The 22,643-nt window shown below is 40.4% G+C and overlaps 1 protein-coding gene across 5 annotated transcripts in view; it reads left to right on the top strand.

Moving 5' to 3' along the window:
- Positions 1 to 22,643, top strand: part of RGS17 (regulator of G protein signaling 17) — a 105,988-nt gene that overhangs the window by 11,306 nt on the left and 72,039 nt on the right. The window contains exon 2 of one of the 5 annotated variants that reach the window (XM_061624171.1): positions 5,957 to 5,994. The exons of the other annotated variants lie outside the window; for them this stretch is intronic. The gene's annotated coding sequence lies outside the window, so the exon portion shown is untranslated. The remainder of the gene's footprint in view (positions 1 to 5,956; positions 5,995 to 22,643) is intronic. 5 annotated transcript variants of the gene reach the window in all.

The raw sequence follows: 22,643 nt of genomic DNA, 5'->3' as shown, positions 1-22,643 counted from the left end.
TGAATGACTTAGGCCCAGGGTACCTTAGGGACTGCCTGACCCCTTATATCCCACCTTGATCACTGAGATCATCTGCAAGAGCATCATTGGTCATCCCCTGAGTTGTCAAAGCTCATTTGACAACAACAAGAAATCAAACGTTTAGTGTCATTAGTTCAATCCTGTAGAATGCTCTGCCACTAGAGATTCAGCAGCCACCTTCTGTTTTGACTTTTAATTGCTTGCTGAAAACTTTTCTGTGCTGCCAGACTGATGCATGCAATTGAGAAGAAGCAATCTTTCTGCAATAGGTAGTTAATGATTTCTGATTTCAGTTTTTTAAGTGGTTTTACTGTGTGTGTGTATGTGTGTGTGTGTGTGTGAGAGAGAGAGAGAGAGAGAGAGAGAGAGTCGTAAACCACTTTGATTTTTTTTTATGAATGGTGGTATATAGATATTTTTTTAAATAAATAAGTCCATCTACCATCATGTACATTTGGCTGGACCAAGATAGGTAACTCTTGAGAACCACGGTTGCCATCCTCCTAAACATACTTGTAATACAGGACCCATCTCCCAATTTGGCTAGCATTGTCTTGAATAATAAAATTCTGAATGTATTCAGGTATGACTGAGTGGCGCATAGAATGACAATACCAAACTACAAATTAAGGATCAAAAAGTATTTGGTGTGGCATGTCCCCAAGCATTAGAGCACTGGGTTACACCTTTATCTTATGAACTGCTGTATGATGAACTCCATCAAAGTTCCACTTGAAAGGTGTTCCTATTTTACTTTACACATTCAATTTGGCTTTGAATATGTCCCTCCAATAGGCAGATCAGCTTTGTCCAGGGAACAAATTTTATTATATGATTTCCCCAACTCTTTCCCCGCTTTTCATTACCTTTAAAACACTGTGAAAAGTAGGGAGAATAATTTCAGTCTGCATCTGAGGGAAGGCAGCAGGTTCAACAGATGTTACTGAGTTTGTTCAGTCGGGCATTCTCAATAAGCACAAAACTGCTAATTGTGACAGGCAGCAGATTTTATAACATTGTACTGGCATCCAGTCACAGTGTTCCCAGCCCAAATCAGCTTTGCCAAACATATTCCTATGGCTGCTGCATGCTCAGAGCCCACAAAGGCTGGAGATAGGGAGGGGAAAAAATTTCAGCTGCTCTTCAGCTGTAGCTTCCAGAACAACTTACAAAAAAAACACAACCATTCTTATTTATTTATTTTTTTACAGTAACGTCCTGCCTTTATATTATCATGAAACTCAAGCAGTGTACTTATGGTTCTCTTGCATACATATGGCTCTCCAGACCCTAACCAGGCCCAGACCTGCTTAGCTTCAGCAAGATGGTGGCCTCATGTGCCTTTGGACTATATTGAGGTCCAAACTAGACAAGATGCTATTTGCATAGGGTGGCATTCAACACTTGCCCTACTCCAAGTAGACACATTAAAATTAATAGACATGACTCACTTAGGTTCATTGATTTCAATGGGTCTACTCTGAGTACGATTTAGTTGAATATGACCCATAATTAGCAGTTGTCTGGTGGTTGTTTTTTTTTAAAAGAAAAGGCATGGAAACTAGGGGAGCTTTAACCCTTTGCCCCACTCAGATCCCCCCATTGACCCTGCTTTCTATTTGCACCAATAGAAGTTTTTCTACTAATACAAACAGCAAGTGCAGGACCTTAGCATGAGACAAATAAAACTGTTATTTCATATGCTAGATGTGAAAGTTGGACAGTGAAAAAAGCGGATAAGAGAAAAATCAACTCATTTGAAATGTGATGTTGGAGAAGAGCTTTGCGCATACCACGGACTGTAAAAAAGACAAATAATTGGGTGTGAGACCAAATTAAACCAGAACTGTCACTAGAAGCTAAAATAATGAAACTGAGGTTATCATATTTTTGGACACATAATGAGAAGACATGATTCACTAGAAAAGAAAATAATGCTGGGAAAAACAGAAGGAAGTAGAAAAAGAGGAAGGCCAAACAAGAGATGGATTGATTCCATAAAGGAAGCCACAGACCTGGACTTACAAGATCTGAACAGGGTGGTTCATGACAGATGCTCTTGGAGGTCGCTGATTCATAGGGTCGCATAAGTCATAGTCAACTTGGAGGCACATAACAACAAGGGTCCCAATCCAGATAGCCACAGTAGATAACTGAATGGATTGTGTTTATCAAGTTTTGCCTGACAGGGGCATCACCAATTTTGAATTTTTTCTATTGTATATTTTTCAGCAGAAAACCTCCCCCTTTTAGAAATGTACTGCTTCATAACATTAATTAGTAACAGAATACATCCACACAGTTCAAGTCAAACTAGGCTGTTGGACAGAAGACAAGAAATCCAAAATTAGTGTTACAATTAAATTTCTCAGGTGACTATTCTTGTGAAGCACATATATATTTATGCACACAGCTCTTCAGACATACTAAAATTAGTATGTTTTCAATGTTTCCATATTTTTTCTTAAAATCTAAATTGTGCAAGAGAAGTGGATGCTTCTGAGTTGTAATATTTCCAAGTATTCCAGGAAAAACAATATCCAAGTAAAGCTCTGAACTTGTTTGAATATAACAGTTAAATCACACTAACTACCCCACCATGAAATATTTCAGTTCAGCTACTTTTAGATAACTTTTGAATTATATATACAGAATATAAAATTTACATGATGTTTTGCTTAATGAATGCACCTCAAATAAACCTACTAAACCAGATCTCAACTGAATTAGGGCAGTAGAACCCCCACCCCCACCCCCACCCCTGCATTCAATTATTCTGGAAAGCCTACATTGCTGTTGCAAGGTTGATAAGGCTCTGAATGCCCTCTCAAGTCCATACAGGCAGTTCCCCACAGCTAACATCCATGGGTGTTCCCAGAGGAATTCCCAGCCTTTTCATAATCCACTTCCTGTGCTCCATGTTATGAGTTCTGCCCATGCCTTAAGATCAGCTTTGGATGCCCTGCTTATTTGGCCACCATTAAGATTAATTAAGGTGGTGGACACAAGAGATGGGGCCTTCTCAACGGTGAGCTGTAGCTTATGGTACTCCCTCTCCAGAGATGTATGCACAATCCCATTGGTACCAGCCTTCAGAAATGCCTTGAAGACATACTTCTTTCGTTTGGTTTTTAGTTAAGACGGTGTTTTGGTTGCTTGTTTTTAGAATATTAATTTAATTTTTTTTTAGATTGTTTGGTTATTTTATACAGGGCTGTATACTGTTTCATTTGTAGTCACTGCCCTTTGACTGTGAAATTTGTGCCTGTGAAATCTGTATCTATTTGATTATGTGTGGAATTGTAATTTTAAGTTTGTAAGCTGTACAGAGAGGGCATTGTTGTGTAAGATCCTCCCCACAAAAAAACCCTTTTGAATTAAAAACTGTAAATAATACTACAGTTCTGAACTTGGAGTTAGGAAATTTATTTGTCTATTCATGCCCTAAAATTACCCCACCAGTGCAAGGGCATGTAGTTCAAGATGTTTGTGCAGCAGGGGTGCATGCTGAAGATCAGGCTACCACAAAAAAGCAAATAAGCCACAGGAATTATAGACCCAGGGCATGGTGTTGTCCTTAACAGAGTTCTGCTGTGCCTTGGTGTTGCACTTCCCAGCAGGGGATCCAAAAAAACACAGCATTCTGGCATAGAATCTGTTTTGTTATTCCCAAGAAAAACTGCTGAATTGAGACTGGAAGATTCAAGCTATAGTTTCTGAGTCTTTTGTACATGCATTGATAGGTGTATCAATATCTGGGTGAGGGGAGGAGGAGGAGAAATGCAGAGTAAATGAAAAATTCAGAGGCCGGTGAGCCATGTTTGCTGTGATGCTGCTTTCTGAACTCGAGAGTAGTTCATCTATGTACATTTTATTTCATGGCAAGATCACCACAGGCCATGATAAACCTCAAGCAGATGCCAGCAGACAATTGGACTGATGCTGATTTGCCTCATTTGAAGTGCAGGTTCATTGCACAGTGCTTTTCTCCATCAGTGAGTCTCATTGTAACAAGCATAAGCAAGACAGCGAATTATTGCATTTATTTAGCATGCATGTTAAGTAGATACTTGGGGAAATCAGCTGTTTGATTTTGTTTCAGAAACAGCAAAACACTGCATTAGCAAATAGTTACTTGCTAAGTGAGACTGCATTTTAATATGTCACTAAAATCATTTTGTTCACTTATTTCATGCAATGATTCCAAACCATTATACTACTTAACATATACATAGCAATTTAGAGTATTCAAAGCAGTTTGTGTACATTCTCTTTTTTGTAATCCTTACAATAATCCTGCAAGGTAGATCAGTTGTATTATCCTCTTATTGCAGGTGAGGGACTGAATCTGAGTGAGGGCGGAATGCCTGTAGCAATTTACTACTGAATTTATGGCAGGGGTTTGATTCAAACAGGTTGCTGGGGATGTGTGTTTCCTGATTTGTAGCTCAGTCTTTAGGGTGATTCCAGTTGGGGGTTTAATATTGCAAACAGGTTGTTCATGTGTTGCAGACGGGTCATTGGCAACATTTTAAGAAAATAGATTTTCTGCAGAAAGGGCAAATCAAACTTGCATGCATGAGAAGCACCAATCCCACAATAAACACCCATTTAGAACCACTGTTAACTGATATGCTACATTGATATTGATACAGTATCTGAATGATTTACTTTCTCTAAGAATTCAAGTAGCCTGATTATAGTTTATTAAAAGTTTAGGTACTACATCTTTCCTACTGCTACTAAATAAACAATGCATCTTTCTTATGCATTTGTGTCACATTTGTATTCCATGTTCCTCTATCTGAGAGTGGCATCCATAGGGCAAATCTCAGCTTTACTTCAGTTGACACTGTGTGTTATAGACAAGTTTCGCCTCCTGTATACCCAAAAGGGATGAAAATTTTCAGTCCTGTATACATATTTTCTTGTTTCCTAGGGACAATCCCTGGGAAATTGTTGTTCCTGTCTTCCTATTTTATTCATTCATTCCTTTTGCCTTTTGAAATGCCCTACTAGCTTTTTGTTAATGGGAGCTACTAGAGTTGTCATTCTTCAGGCTTGAGCTCCCTGCCTCAAGTCTCCACAACAGAGGTGGGGAACTTGTGGCCCTGCAGATGTTGTTGGACTGAACTGACTCCATCGCCCATAAGCCTGAGCAAGCACAGCCAATGGTCAGGGCTGATACGAGTTGTAGTTCAGCAACATCTAGAGCCCCATAGGTTAGCCATCCCTGTTCTAGAAGGTAAATATTGAAGAGAAGATTGGATGCATCTTGTCTGTAATGCACATCTATGAAGATGCATGAGCACTAAGGTACTGCAACTGTAGAATTATGTTTTGCAGATGCTGCAACTGCTGAATTACATTTTGAACTGTTAAAAACATTGTAGGTCAATTGTTTTGTTAAAATAAAACTTTTAACCAAAAGAACAAGCAGCAAGCAGAATTGAGCCTACAGCAACAAGTGATAGTGAAGCACAGGGACTTGCTCATGATTTTTGGTGTGGGAGTGGGTTTGGGAATAGAATCCTTCATATGTTAAATTCAAGCTCCTCTTTTCATCTGTGAAACATTGGAGAATATATGGATGCCTTTGCTGAATTTCTTCTTTCATTTTCAGACCAATTACCCAGTTCATCAGGATAATTATGGCTAACCTCAAAAGTATTGGCAATCCTTCCATTTAGCAAAGGGTATTAATTGGATGAACACACGTATTCCTGAGTCCAAGTCATTAATAAAAATTATGAGCAAGACTTGGCCTAGGAATGATTCCTTTGGAACCACACTTGAGTTCTCTTAATTATTACTTGATATATTTTAAATTGATAATTGCTCTTTAAGAACAGCTTGTCATCACATTACATACACACCTTCCTTTCCTGACCCACCCACAATAACTTAATTAAATAAATTTTCTTTTTACTTCTAGAGATGCCCTTTGGAAGAATAAACAAAAAAGAGTCAATGGTAGGTAAGTTGTGATGCAACCCTGCACAAAATTAGGCTTCCTGAATCTAATAGGATTCAGGTAGCCTAAGGACCAAACTAGACAAGACATGAAGTATATTTGGGGGGTGGAGATCTATAAGGTAACAGTCTTGGAGAGGGGAGTCAACTCTTTTCTTCCATCCTTGATTCCAACAAAAATCACAACTCGTTTGAAATGTGGTGTTGGAGGAGAGCTTTGCACATACTGCGAAAAAGACCAATAATTGGGTGTTAGAACAAATTAAACCAGAACTGTCACTAGAAGCTGAAATGGTGAAACTGAGATTATCATACTTTGGACACATAGTGAGAAGACCGGATTCACTTGAAAAGACAATAATGTTGGGAAAAATGGAAGGGAGTAGAAAAAGAGGAAGATCAAACAAGAGATGGATTGATTCCATAAAGGATGCCACAGACTTGAATTTACAAGATCTGAACAGGGTGGTTCATGACAGATGCTCTTGGAGGTCACTGATTCATAGGGTCACCATAAGTCGTAATCGACTTGAAGGCACATAACAACAACAACAAACCCTTCACCAAATGAGTATTGCGTTAGGATTCAAGCCATAGGGATTAACTGCAGTTCAGTAAGAGGATTACATTTATTTGATCAAATTGCCAAATAAGTTTGCCCACATCTTTAGTGGTGACCACAATGGAAACCAAAGTGCATCCAGCCCAACATTCTTGTCACCTTTCATTGCATATTCCTCACCATTTTAACACTAATCTTCACACAGTTCCCATAAATACATGCTTTCTGTTAATTTGCTTATTCTCAATTTTTGCAGGTCAGATTTTTATGTAGCGATTTTTCACGGCTATTTTTGAAAATGGATTTTTTTTTAAAAAAAAACCCTCTAAAATATTGATATTAAGAGTGATAATTTTATCACTATTTCCTTTCAAAATATATTTCCTTTAAAATTATCAATATTTCCTTTAAACACATCAATATCAATAGTTTTGTGAGGGGAAAAAATGGATCAGTAAAAGCAGTGGCTGGCAGGCAAAGAAAAAACTCAAATCGGTACTGGCCTGAATGCTTTTAAACCACCACCAAGTAATAGATCCCTTTGCTAATCCCAGGGGTCATAGGATATTGCAGAGGTCCCTATCCACAAGCAGAGAAGGAGGCTCACCCCTGAAGGAAGAAAAAAGGGCACAATCCAAAGCCTTTCCTTTCCTCTGAAATCCCCTACCATGACAAGAGAGCAGACATACTTATTTTCCCCCCACCTTCCCCTTCCCCCCACCCCATGCTTTCTGCCGACACCTGCATTATAACAGTAATGCTCTGGATTTGGCCATTCGCCCACCTCAGATTCTCTCTACCCATTGGCTTGTTCTGCTGCCCAATCCTTTTTCAGTTGGCCCTGTAAACAACTTTCATCTTACTGTGCTTGGGTGCTTCCCAGGGGCATCTTGCTGGTCACAGACCTTTTGATCAGCATGGCAATTTAGCACTGAAGAATGTTTTACTTTCAATTCATGGAATCGTAGTCCTCAACATAGTCTTAGGCAACTGTGGAGTATTTGTGATTTTTATAACACATTATTTATCTAAAATCTTCTTGTGGAATTCAGTCATTTCCTCTTCCCAATCAAAGGACAGAAACAAAGGCAATTACCATGATATTATGAAATAAATAAGCAGTAGCGAAGTATTAATCAAACCACAAAACCACCAATATGGACAAACCCTTATAGGTCAATTACATCTGGATTATGGAAACCAGGTTTGTGCCACTTACTGGAAAAGTTTGAAGTTTCACCACTGGTATTAGTAATAACCAAATTTGGCTAGTGGTGCTTGTGGTTCTTGCGGCTATCATTCCTGTGAGGTAATGTTTGATTCCAGAAGGTGCTGAAAAAATCTGAAATTGTGTCATTCTCTGTCTCAGGGGTGAGCCAGTTTCATAGGTTACAGACATTATTCCATGTGTATATTTTCCTAAATATATGCCACTGTGAATGTGCATTATGTGATAAATATTGACATTCAGATATAAATGCTCGCAAATCCAGATTCATTTTGTGACTAACAATATATACATATCTCCCATATTTATTTTCGATGCACGTCTAAACACAATAGACAGCATTAAATAGTTTGTCTTGATATAAATGCTGGCAAATCCAGATTAATTTTGTGACTGACTAACAATAGATGCATATCTCCCATATTTATTTTTTATGCACATCTAAATATGATAGTATACAGTATGGACTGTCTTCAAGTCGATCCTGACTTATGATGACCCTATGAATAGGGTTTTCATGGTAAGTGGTTATCAGAGGGGGTTTACCATTGCCTCCCTCTGAGGCTGAGAGGCAGTGACTGGCCCAAGGTCGCCCAGTGAGCTTCATGGCTGTGTGGGGATTTGAACCCTGGTCTCCCAGGTCGTAGTCCAGCACCTTAACCACTGCACCACACTGGCTGTCCTAAATGTGATAGCATCAAATACTGTGTCTTGTTTACCATTGAATGTTGAATATTTCTGGTCATTCAGGTGCCTGGGATTGTCAACATTCCCATGAATATCACAATAATTTTGGACACTTGTTATAACACATGTTTTCCAAATGTATGTTCTTTGGGAATAGACTGAGGTCCTAACAGCTTAAACCTACATAGAGACATATGAACATAGTCTGACTCAGTATAGGAAGCTGCAGTGGAGGTTGGTCCATTAGGGCAAATGGGACAGCACTCCACCAACTTCAGTCTGTCATCAACAGCCCCCACCTGCTTGCTTCCTACTTTCCACTAGGTTAGGAGGTTTTCCTGGCTGTCAGTATCCAACCTATTAGTCTTAGGGCTCATCCAGACGACTGCAAAATGTGTGACACACCTGCTATGTGTGTTCATTATTTTTCAGTCGTCCAAATGACGTCTCGCGCTGTTATGCATTTTTGCGGGTTAAATCCACTCCTTGTAATACTGGCAAAAATGTGATTTGCTGTTTAAAATCGGGAATCATCCACTGTGCCTTCAGGAGTTAGGATGCAATACCGCGGACTTTACAGCTGATGGGCGGTTATTGGGCGTTTCCCCTTGCCCCTTCTCCTCATTCCAGCCAATAATGTATCTGCACTTCTGTGCATGTGCGAGAATAAGCCCGGGAAAATTGAACCAATCATCGCAATGGTGGGGTGTTGGGGGAGGTCTGCAACTACTGCTCAGATGCATTTTATTTTCTGCCAGCCTGCAAACTGGGTGGCCACTGTGGGTGAGATCTGCAATGCACAGCAAGCCAGAAAGGGGGGATGGTCGGTTTCAACCTGCCTCCAAAAAGCTTTGTCAATTTCATTCTACTTGCTGGGGGTTTTGCTTCAAATCAGTAAAGCATACATTTGTTTAAGTGTAATATTGCAAATACAAACAAGAAAAGGGCTGCTGGTCAGTTTCACGCTTGCTCTGGAAAGCTTTGTCAATTTCATTCTCTGTGGGAAAGAAAGGGAGAAGGGGGGGTGACACGTTTCTTGCTTTTTTGGAGAAATAAGTGCAATTGCCAGCGTGTGTATCTCCTTAAATATCAATAAAGGCAGAAAAGCATACATTCATTTAAGCATAATATCGCAAATACAAACAAGGCAGGCGTGAAACCGACCAGCAACCTTTCCTTCAGAGGTGAGAACTCCTTTACAGCTATATTGTGCTTTGTTGCAAAGGGGGAGAGGAGCATACATAATTTTTTTGCTGACCAATTGGTTGATAGGGGGAGGTTTTAGAGGTGGAGCTTGGAAAAAGCGAAAAGAATGTAGGAGTCTTACCGCTGTGTGTGCAGGTGCAAAACAGTGTTTTTTTTAATCGGGAAAGAGTGAACTAAAAGGCAAAGTGAGGACTATCAGATGACAAACCGAATATGGAAACCGTGGATTATCCTGCTCCGTTTGGATAAGCCCCCAGTGTTGTCCTTGTAGAATTCAGGAGGGAGGAGGATGGGGACTAAACTAGAATTATCTGGCTATGCCTGCCATTGGCTCTGGCTCCACCTGCTGTTGCCCTCCCTGCATTCTACCCTGCAATGTGCACGAGCCACCACTGGGAAACTGCCTTATACTGAACCAGACCATCGGCCCTTCTAGTTCAGTATTGTCTACACTGACTGGCAAGAGCTCTCCAGAGTTTCAGATAGGGGTCTCTCCCAGCCCCACCTAGAGAGTATTAATTATTTGCTGTCCACGTATGTGTCTCAAGGCAATGCATACAATACAATAAAAATAGCTTTAAAAAATATAGTACAGAGAATAAGAACAAACAAATTAAAAAATAATAAAAGAAGACATCCATGGCAGAGACCTGTTAATCCAGTTGGGATGACAGGGACTGAAGCTGGAATCTTCAGCAAAAAATCCAGATGCTCTACCATTGAGCTACAGCCAGTCAGTCTCTCTTGCACACATATAACACAAACGACCAATTTTGGGAATCTTACTGAAATTTCTATAGTTCTTTAATCCACAGGACCAGCCCAGTCCTGATGTGATTTGAGACAGTTGTCTCAGGTGACAGGACATGGGTGTGGTGAATTGGCATCCCCTGCCAGACCCCTGCTTGCTTGCCTCACTGCCATCCCAGGGTACTCACAGTTGTCACCCATGCAAGGCTATTGTCCTGTTCCCCTCCTTCACCAACCTGAGAAAGAAATAATGCATCAAATGTCACCTACGTAGCCGATGTGTGTACACTACCATCATTACATGGGGGCCACTTTGAATGGCTCCCAATGGTGGCTCTCCCAGTGTTTGTGTGTAAAGGCTCACCAGCTGTATGGAATTATTCCCCCGCCACCACCAAAATGCTATTAAAAACCTTTGGTTGAGACATTATGGAAACACAGCAAAGATCTTCAGAACCACATGGTGAACTGCTACTAGCAAATGAATTCATGTTGGCTACGGTAACAATCAGATGATGGTATTTCAGGCAACTTCTGTGTCATGGCCGGATCAAAACATGTGTCAAGTATTCAGTATCAAACTGGACATTACTGACTGAATCTCCTGATGTATTTTTCTTTGGTTAAAAACAGTCATGTCGAGGTGTGGGAGGGTAGGCATTGGAAACTGGAGCTAGGATGCTGGGAACATTTTTGGGTCTTTCAGAACTGTGCATTTTATTTTTTTCTGTTTTATACTTTGTTCTGTTTTTACAGTGCTATACACCATGTAGAAAAGTGGATAAGAGAAAAATCAACTCATTTGAAATGTGTTGGAGGAGAGCTTTGTGGATACCATGGACCGCAAAAGACAAATAATTGGGTGTAGAACAAATTAAACCAGAACTATCACTAGAAGCTAAATTGATGAAACTGAGCTTATCATACTTTGGACACATAATGAGAAGACATGATATACTAGAAAAGACAATAATGCTGGGAAAAACAGAAGGGAGTAGAAAAAGAGGAAGACCAAACAAGAAATGGCTTGATTCCATAAAGGAAGCCACAGACCTGAACTTACAAGATCTGAACAGGGTGGTTCACAACAGATGCTGTTGGAGGTGGCTGATTCCTAGGGTCGCCATAAGTCATGATTGACTTGAAGGCATATAACAACACACCATGTAGAAACCTTTTGTTAGTCATCTGTAAATCATCATGAATAAGATAAATTATCACACACACACATTCAATTTCACAAATGTAACACACACACCCCAGTTAAAGCTGCTGTTATTGTAGAGAGAGAAAATATACTAGGTACCTATGTTGTATCTGGGCCCCTTTTTTTTATTGCACATTCATGACATCATTTTATTGCGTATTCATGATGATTTGCGCTCATGATGCGATAGGGTCAGTCATTACACATGATCCCACTTTCACTACTGTTTGTACCTGCAAAGGTTTTGAGGTGCTCACAGTGCTTCATTTCCAAATCGTGCATATCCCATAACTGCTTGCTGAAATCCCGTAATATTTTATACCACAACTGTTCTGGTTTATTTTTCCTGCTTTTGTTTCTCTCTAGTCCCTCCAGACAGCAATAATGTGGTAGCGTTAGGAAGGCATCACAGAACACAGCAGAAGAAATTCACACCTAATGCACTATTATTGTGTCAAGAATATGTCGCAGAATACACCTGCAATAAAACACCAGTCTGGAGGGACCCTCTGTCTTTCACACCCATCCCTTGGCAAAACCTTTTGAGCAGAATTTAAAGTAGAAAACTGGGACATGGCAATAGAGTTAACCCCCACCCCAACATTAAGGCCCTGATGCAAATGTCACTGTTCCCCCTAACCTGCTTTTAACCAAAGAAAAAAGATGCCTGGAGATTGTGAAGGTACATGTAACATGACCCTCCGTGTACACATTAATATGTATTTAGTCTGCTTATCATTTTGTTGATGTTGTGTGTGTGTGTTTAAATACTACGTTAATCATAGAATCATAGAGTTGGAAGGGGCCTACAAGGCCATCAAGTCCAAGCCCCTGCCTGATGTAGGAATCCACCTTAAAGCACACCTGACAGGTGGCTGTCCAGCTGCCTCTTGAATGCCTCCAGTGTTGGAGGGCCCACCACCTCCCTAGGTAATTGATTCCAATCCATTGTCATACCGCTCTAACAGTTAGGAAGTTTTTCCTCATGTTCAGTCGAAATATGGCTTCCTCCAACTTGTGCCCATTATTCTGCACTCTGGGATGATTGAGAAGAGATCCTCGCCCTCCTCTGTATGACAACCTTTCAAGTACTTGAAAAGTACAATCATATCTCTTATCTCCCCTTAAGTTCTTTCAGTCTCTTCTCATAGGGCTTTGTTTCCAGTCCCCTTTCAACATATTTGTACATAATCCTGGAATTTTCTGAATAAAGAGTGGTTCTGAAATATATTAAATAAATAAAATCTATGACTCCCTCCTGCCCTCTGCTTACAGATCACTAAAATTTGGTTCGCTTGCTTGAGTCTGTTAATGTAGTGTAGATGGTAGGATATAAGGATTTCTTTTTCAAAGCAGACAGATGAATTAGATAAATGTGGAAGATGATTTGAATGGGGCTTCTGTATACTGCTACACACATGAGCACATAGAAGTAAGAATTTAGAAGGAAATGACATCTTTTCACATAATGATATGTGTGCAATAAGTGTAAAATGGAACAGAGACAGAGAAGAGAATAAATATAAAACTACTCATGCCTATGTAGCTTATTTATTACTTTTCAGCTGTTAATGTGTAAATGGGAAGTCTTTAAATGAAGTAGCTTCTGGCAGTCATTCTGTCTTGAGCAAGATAATGTGTGAGTAGGTTTCCTTGATAAAGAGAACCCACAGTTTAGCAAGGCAAATAACTCTTCATTAACTCTAGTACACTCTCAGCTCCTTCTCGCTACTTTGGAAGCACCTTTGTTTTGATTAATGAACCAGGAACTTCCTTCAAAGATAAATCATTGGATTCAATTTGGGAAAGATGAAAGTAGCATTATTCACTGACAATAACAGCAAATTAACAGAATTTGCTTACAGTGTGTACATACAAGTGACCTTCCATCACTATCGCTTGTGTGAGGTCACAACCACGTGGAGGATTGTTCCTGCTAGTGTGACCTCTGTGTAGCCCACTCACCACTAGTTTATTAAGAAATTCCACATGATTATTTTTCCACATGATTATTTATCTGCATAGTTCATCACAGCCCCAACATCAGTCCCTGAGACCTTTGAGGGGCCACTGCTGGAGCCACAGTAATGACTTCTGCTCTGGTCCTGGGCCCACTCCCCTGGGTTGGTCTTACTTATTGGCAGTGGCTAGTGGCTATGAGCCATCTGCCATTTTATATTTCACACAGTACGCCAGAGTGACGCTATATCAGGGCATTGTGAGTAATTAAAATGGCAGCAGCCACCAGAGGCAAATACAGCATATCTGCCAGTAAACCCAGCAGGGGGGCAATGATTTTTTGGGTGCTGCCATCAGAGGGATCCCATCAGGTGGCACTTCACTCCAGGCTCCCTCAAACCCAAAGCCAGACCTGGTTAATCGTATGGAGGAAAAAAAGTTTGCCTGCATGTGTGCACTGGCCTCTGTTCATCTCACTATTACATCAGTGTCACACCCACACATTTCCTTTCCTTAGTTTCATTTTATGGCTGTATAGTTTATACTTTAGGCTCTAAAATTTGATAGGGCAGACAAAAATGCTAGGCATGCAGAAACAGCAAAATCAAATCTGGCAGAGTTAAGAGTCATACTTTCCAGGGCTCTCTTGCACCCACTGTATCTGGGAATGTTCCTCCTCTCTGTCATGGGGGAACAGAATCTGGTCACTCACGCAGTGAGCCAGGGGCTTCTTGCTTAAAAAACAGTGTGATATATCCTACATTTTTGTTCCTTTTGTATGGAAGGAGAGTTCCACTCATACAATGGGGCCTTCTGTTCCCAGGGGAAACAAACGTCCCAAGCCATGAGCAGGGTGTCAAATCTGTAATTCTGTTAATGGATTTCAGCTGATTTTAGTTCTGATGGCATAAAATTGACTCTAGACCAGATACTTCAACTTGGCTGTATTACTTTAATTAACCATAGAAACCATTAAATATCCATTCGTGCCTTGATTTTCTGGAAGGTTTTCATTTTTTAAAATTTTATATGAAAATTAATATATTATGTATCACAGTTTATGAAAAAAGCCATTTCCTTAAGCATTTCATTACCATGCTTTATGATGGTATAATGAGCATAGTAGGAAAAAACTTCAAAGTAGCCAATCCTTCCCAAGTTATTGTTTGTACTTTTTTATATAAAACATGGCATTCCTTTATTTTTTATTTTTTGCTTTACACATACTTTCTTCTCCTCTTGCAAGATGAATGACTTGGAGATCTACACCACATGTGAACAGACTGTTGGAAATAAATAATATCATAGGGTGCTTTTGCAAGAAGTTACAAAATTAGTAAAAAGGGAAAGATAAAGGTGTCCCCGCACTTATAGTGTGAGTCGTTTCCGACTCTTAGGGTGATGTCTTGCGACGTTTACGAGGCAGACTATATATATGGGGTGGGATTGCCAGTTCCTTCCCCGGCCTTTCTTTACCCCCCAGCATATGCTGGGTACTCATTTTACCGACCACGGATGGATGGAAGGCTGAGTGGACCTCGACCCCTTTTACCAGAGATTCGACTTCCTCCTTCCGTTGGAATCAAACTCCGGCCGTGAGCAGAGCTTCGGCTGCGTTACCGCCACTTACCACTCTGCGCCACGGAGGATCATACAAAATTAGTAAACACAACATAATGGTTTTGTTAAAATAACTGTTTTAGAAGAAAATGTAGTGCTGGGCCTGCAACCATTCATTGTAGCTTCTTAGCTAGGTCCAGGATGTGAAGAACATAAAGAACTAAAACCATTTTGGAACCCCTGTTTATCAGGGGTAGCCAACATAGTGACCTCCAGATATTGGACTCTCAACCTTCATCAGCCCCAGCATGCCCAACCGTCTGCAATGATAGCAACTGCAGTCCACCAACAGCTGGAGGACACTACATTTGCTACCCCCTCTTATGGTTGCAGTTTATGACTTCTGCAACTGATGAAAAGGAGAGATGGGGATTCGTTCTCATGCCAGCAAATTCAGGCTGCACAATTACACTTCATTTGGTGCTCTTACACAACAAACCCACTTCTGAAAAAAATCTGATTTTTTGCAGTAAGCAAAGTGACAGCAAAATATATAGGAATGTGTGGGATAACAATTGCTTGACACAAGACTGTGTAACTTCCCTGCAAACAATCAGAATGAGTACTCAATAAACAGCCAATGTCATGTAACCTCCCTGCAAGCTTTGTGCAGGCAAATATGGATGCAATAACCAGGAGGAAAAGGGCTTGCCCAAGACATTTTTTTGCCCCCAAGTACGGATGGAAAAATCTGTCAATTTTGGTGCCAATTTCTCCTACTAAACACATTTTTGTAGGCAGTTTTGAACTAATGTACACATTTTTGCAAACCATTTCTCATTTATAATGACAGTTTCAGTTGATGCAACCGTGTGATGTGGATAAGGTGCTTGCGACAATGCGGCCAGCAACATGCCCTCTTGATGCTTGTCCTTCTTGGCTAATTAAAGCTTGCCAAAGAGGGTTGACCAAGTGGTTCCAGGGTGTGATTAATGCATTGTTGCGTGAAAAAGTGGTTCCAGCCACTCTGAAAGAGGCGGTGGTCCGACCATTCCTGAAAAAGCCCACCCTGGACCCATTGGTTTGCAACAATTACCTACCAGTCACAAATACCCCCTTTTTAGGGAAGGTGATTGAGAGGGTTGTGGCGCAGCAATTGCAAATACTCTTAGATTAAACAGATTATCTTGACCAATTCCAGTCTGAGTTCAGACCTGGTTATGGGACTGAATTGGCCTTGGTCACCCTGATGGATGACCTTTATCGGGAGGACAGGAGGAGTTCGACCCTGTTATTCTTACTTGATCTCTCGGCGGCTCTTAATACCACTGACCATGGTATCCTTCTGGACCGACTTGGTGAGATGGGTATCAGAGGCACTGTTTTACAGTGGTTCTGATCCTATCTCTAGGGTTGTTTTCAAAGAATAGCGTTAGGTGACTGTTTTTCAGCCCCCTGGCAGTTGTGCTATGGGATGCCGCAGGGTACCATCTTGTCCCCCATTCGGTTTAACAGCTATATGAAGTCCTTGGGAGTGGTCATCAGGAAATTTGGGGTGAGGTGTCAGCAGTACACTGATGATTGTTTGTTGCTGTTATGTGCCTTCAAGTCGATTACAACTTATGGTGACCCTATGAATCAGTGACCTCCAAGAGCATCTATCGTGAACCACCCTGTTCAGATCTTGTAAGTTCAGGTATGTGGCTTACTTTATGGAATCAATTCATCTCTTGTTTGGCCTTCCTTGGTGCCTGGATGAGGGTCAATAAACTGAGTCTGAATCCTAGCAAGATGGAGGCGCTGTGGGTTGGTGGTTTCCGAGTTTTGATAATTGGTCAGTTGCCTGCTTTGGATGAGGTTGTGCTCCCTCTGAAAGAGCAAGTCCATAGTCTAGGGGTGCTCCTGGATCCATCTTTGTCGCTAGAGGCCCAGGTGACCTCAGTGGCTAGGAGTGCCTTTTACCAGCTTCAGCTGGTAAGACAGCTGCTGCCGTTTCTGGACTGGGATAGCCTGACCACTGTTTTTTGTGCACTGATAACCTCCAGGCTGCATTACTGCAATGCGCCTGTGTGGAGCTACCATTGAGGTTGGTCTGGAAGCTGCAGGTGGTGCAAAATGTGGCAGCGAGACTGTTCACTGAGGCAGGGTATCACGAACATGTCACCCCGCTCCTGAATGAATTTCACTGGCTACCTATTAGCTGCCAGACTAAGTTCAAGGTTCTAGTTTTGGTGTACAAAGCCCTATACAGCTTGGGACCAGGACACCTGAAAGACTGTCTTATCCCTTATATACTCAGTCAATCACTGCGGTCTGCAGGTGAGGGCCCCCTGCAGATACCATCTTATCAGGAGATCTGTTCTGCATAACATAGGAAACGGACCTTTGGTGCAGTGGCACCTACCCTTTGGAATTCCCTCCCCTTAAATATTAGACAGGCACCATCTCTATTAACTTTTGGCACCTATTGAAGACCTTCTACTTTCAACAAGTCTTTTAAGTAGAGGCGTTATCCCAGTCTGCGTCTGTGTTGGAATTGCTTTTTAAAGTGTTTTTAAACCTTTTCTTTTTAAAAACAATATGTTTTTAAAGATTTTTTTAAAAAGTTTTTAAAGATGTTTTATTCTACTGTATTTTAAGTCTGTTTTTATTATGTTTTAGAGTGTTTTTAGTGCTTTTGTTTGCCACCCTGGGCTCCTACTGGGAGGAAGGGCGGGATATAAATCTAATAATAAATAAATAAATAAAATAAACAAATATAAAGCATTTTTGCATGTTATTTTCACTCATATATTCATTTTCATGCACACTTTCCCCTAATATATGCAAGTTTTGTAAATATTGTTTGGTTGGCAAACTACACTGCAAAATTCAAGTAAGTGTGAATTTCGAAGGGGATGGCTGTGTTTCAGTTCACATATTGTTTTGGAAAGTGTGAAGTTCATAAATCTAGCTTGAAATGCAAGCCAAATTGAAATTCTCACACATCCTTACCCCAGACAACTGCAATACACCTCACTGGTGGCTGCCAGTTTATTTATTTGTTTATTAATTTTATTTTGCTTGTTATATTTGTAAACATTTGCATCCTGCCTTTCTACCAAATGGTGCTCAAGGTGGCTATCAACAGCATATACAAAATGAGAATAAAAATAGATAAGACCTCAACCATGGTGTTTAAAAAAACAGTTTGGACATACATTGCCATATTTACAGTGGCCACATGAACTCAGCATCAGAGGCAAAAAAATGTTTTTTCTGAATAAAAGCATATTTTAGGTCATCTGAGATGGGGCTAGATGGGCCTCTATTGGTAAGGAGTTTCAGAACTTGGGATCAGCTGCCAAGAAACCCTTCCCTCGTGTTCCTGCCAAACAGATGTTAGTGGTACACAAAGAACAAACCTTGGTTACAGCTTGTGGTCTGTTTAGAGACAGGCAAGCCATGAGTCCAGGTTCATATTTTGATTTATGCTTATGATGGGACATGGAAGGAAAACAAAGTGCACTGGCTTTATGCATTTATGTGCATGCATTAAAAATAATGTGTAGCACAGCCAACCCCTCCCACTTCCCACCAAAGATTTAACTTCTAACCTGAACTCTGGAGGGTAGAAACTCTACCAACTAATGCTAACCATTTTTTTTAAAAAAAGACTTCCCCATAATATCCCCAATGTTTGTGAGTAAGGATTGTGGGAAATGCTCACATCTAGGTGAATGTAAACAAGCCCTAGGACAAAGGGCTTAATATTACCAGAAGTCTTGTGGGGATGACACACACAACATAAAAGTTTCTCTACCCTTATTAAATCAAATTATATGAATGCAGCTTTTATTTTCTTTCCTTTCATCATGCAATAAAAGGCATCAGTATGCATGTAAGCAGCCAGCTTACATGCATAATCTTGAAGCAAGGTTATGATGGACATCTGTTGAAACTGTTAAAGCTGTGCACAAAAGGTTTACTCAAGTTTATTTATTTATAGAATTTATTAGTCGCCCATCTGGCTGGCTGTCCAGCCACTCTGGGCGACGTACAACATAGGCATATAATACCTAGGCATTGAAAATCTAAAAACAATGAAGATAAAATCTAGCCCACCCCAAAAGCCTGCCTGAAGAGCCAGGTCTTCAAGGCCCGGCAGAAGCTCATCATAGATTTACTATTGTCTTAATTTACCGTTATGAAAACTAGTCCCTAGGAACAGCAAAGAAATACTCCCTTCCATGTCTTGTGTGGCATAAGATTTGTCCTTTGTCAATGTTTCAAGTAACTATATACTTCCACATTATGTTGCACTTTCCTGTTCTCTCACAATCACTTGTAACCACACCAGGAATACATCCTCCCCAAATAGGTCAAGAATCCCTTATCTTCCAAAAGATCATTTTATTTAAGCTTATAGAGAGGCTGGATTCCAGATTCTGTTGATTGATGGTACAAAATGTTTGCCAATGGAATATCGCTCAGGGGCAGCAGATTCAATGGCACAAATCTGAAGGGAGGGTTCTGCTACTTTTAAGAAAATGGGAATGGACCCTGCTTTTTTCAAAGCTGGATGGCTTTGGCATAACCCACACAAACAGCAGATGTTCTGCTTTTACACTATACATTTCAGACTGCGTCTGAAGGGGAGGAAGTTTAAATGTTCTTCCATAGTAATCGGTTTCCTGACCCAATTCAAGATAATGTCGCTTATCTTAATATTTGGGACCATGGTTTCCTTCCATGTTATTTTGCCTGTGCATTTAGATTTTGAACTGAAGTTCCATACACACCATATCTTTAAAACACATTCAATGTACATTCCTCCCCAAAGAATCCTGGGAACTGTCGTTTGTTAAGGGTGCTGGAAATTGTAGCTCTATGGGGGGTAAACTACAGTTCCTAGGATACTTTGGGGGGGCGCTTTGAATATGCATTAAAGGTATGGTGTATACGCAGCCTGAGACCTTCTCCAAGAACTGCCTCTTGCTAAAAAGTTATGCTTACACAAAGAAAAGCACCTTTTCTGTACTGGCACCCTCCATAGAGAGGCTCGACTAGTGTTGACATTACAATGTTTTTGGTGACAGTTTAAGAGTTTCCCATTTGCCTGGATATTTTAAATGGGTGAGAGAGAGAGAGAGAGAGAGAGAGAGAGAGAGAGATCTGACACATATGTCAAGCCTAGCTTGTTTATTTGAAATTAGGGCTGTCACTTGATTAAAGACAGCAAATTGTTGTATGAGTTTTAGCCAATTAATTGAGCAATTTACTTTGCATGTGAATAAAACCCCTAGTTCTGAAGAAAAAGCATAATACTTTCTTTGAGTTTAGACGATGTATGTGTGTTGTCACATACATCATCTTAGAAGAGGAATTCTTTCTTCTTAGATGGAATTTCTGTAAGAGAGAATCAAGAACACCTCTTTTAAGATAGTTCTTCTTTACCTGGCACTGTTAGGCCCAAGGAAACAATGAATTCAGTTACAAGCCTGAGTCTGTCATCCTCATCCATAGTTCGGTTTTGCTCAAAAATTTGAGGTACAAATTCAAAAGCAACCCTTGCAGTTACTATTTTAAAAAGCAAATCTGATTACTGTGGGAACTGAACAACCTTTAAAATAACACTGTGAAGAAGAAAAGACTTAAAATTATGAATCATTTATAGGGTTACAAATGGATCTCTCCATTCTGGTACTATGGTTTTATATTTTCCAACTTCATTGCAAAGGATTCTGAGACATTCTAGAGTGCACAGAGCATTCATAAGATGGCTGGCCAGCCCTTTTATTACCAGATTTGTTTGTGCAGCAATGCACACATTTATGTAAACACATAGTATCTTACTCAGGCTAATTTTGGGGAATTAATCTGTAACTTAAGATCGTTAGTGGAGACATTGCACTCTACTGACAGGATTACAGTGGCCATGATTAGCTTGCTTACTTTGAGGGATTTAGTGGTAATCAGTAAAACCCAATAATAGTGTGTTTGCTTCAAGAAGCTAGCAATAACTACTCTTGTTGTTGAAATTGTAATATTTATTTACAAAATAATAATTGTGTTTATGGGTATGATTGTGCCAATATGCAGTGATTTAGAAGCAATGGCAACTGCATTTGTGATTTGAAATGCCACTGCAAAAATATGCAGAGCACAAAGGGTTCGTAATACATTACACGGTCTAATCAGCCACACAGTACCTAGATCATATGCCTTGTTATTACTGAAGAAATAAAAGAGGAGAGACCAGAAGTGAAGAGTTTCCAAACATAGAGTTATGAGGTCATAGAATTATAGAATAGTAGAGTTGGAAGGCCATCAAGTCCAACTCCCTGCTCAATGCAGGAATCCAACTTAAAAGCATAACTGACAAGTGGCTGTCCACCTTCATCTTGAATGCTTTAGCTCTGCTGTAAGGAGAGAAAAGGTTACATGCAAAGTGGTCCTTCTTGTATCACAAGATACAGATGTTAAAGAGACGTTAGAGCAGTGGTTCTCAAACTTTTTTGGTTTGCGGCGCACTGTAAAACATATAAAAAAATTCTGGTGCACTTTGTGTACAAAATTAAGAATATATTAATATATTTTAAACTATGAATAGAAATAAACTATAGAAAACTATTACTTAACCTATGCAAATGGGTTTCTTCTCATTTTTAAAATATACTTTCATAATATTTGAGGCACACCTAGCCACCTCTTAGGGCACACCAGTGTGTCTGGGCACACCGTTTGAGAATCACTGCATTAGAGAGTTGAATCCAGTGGAGGCTAGTGGGACCTAGACCTGATGGGGTGCCTATGAGGTCACGCAGGTGGAGCCTGTGAGGTCATCATCCTCCTCCCTTGCAAAAAATCCTCTAAACACTTAAGCAGAACAGTTGTACAAATACATAGCACCTAAAAAAACCTTACCTTGATAGAGCATTCATCAAGCATACATCATTCACCAAGATAAAACCATAGCAGTTATCTCAGTGTAATACAGTGAGCATCGTGGTTGAGTGGAGATTTGAACCTAGTCCAACATTCTAACCATTACACTACACTAGCACATGGCATGGTTAGAATTACACTAAATGGAACACTATAGGCTGACAGGATTGTCAAGGGCTGAAACTGATTTAATCAGCTGATTCCCGATACAAGTTTATAACAGAGAAAGTACATGGTTTGGAGGTGCTCCTAGGTCCATCTTTGTCACTGGAGGTTCAGGTGACTTCTGTGGCAACTTAGGTTGGTACACCAACTATACCTTTTCCTGGACTAGGATAGCTTTACCACTGTGATTCATGCATCGGTAACCTCATGGTTGGATTACTGTAACATGCTGTATGTGGGGCTTTCCTATGTGGGTCTGGAAGCTGCAGCTGGTGCATAATGCTGTGGCCAGGCTGTTGAGTGGAGCACCTGGGGCACACGTATTATACCTGTGCTGAGGGAAGTGCACTGGCTGCCAATCAGCTACCAGACCATGCTCAGGGTCCTGTAGTTAACAC

Source organism: Rhineura floridana, chromosome 4, assembly GCF_030035675.1.
Source record: "Rhineura floridana isolate rRhiFlo1 chromosome 4, rRhiFlo1.hap2, whole genome shotgun sequence".
Classification (NCBI taxonomy): domain Eukaryota; kingdom Metazoa; phylum Chordata; class Lepidosauria; order Squamata; family Rhineuridae; genus Rhineura; species Rhineura floridana.
This window is presented reverse-complemented; position numbering and strand designations above follow the sequence as displayed.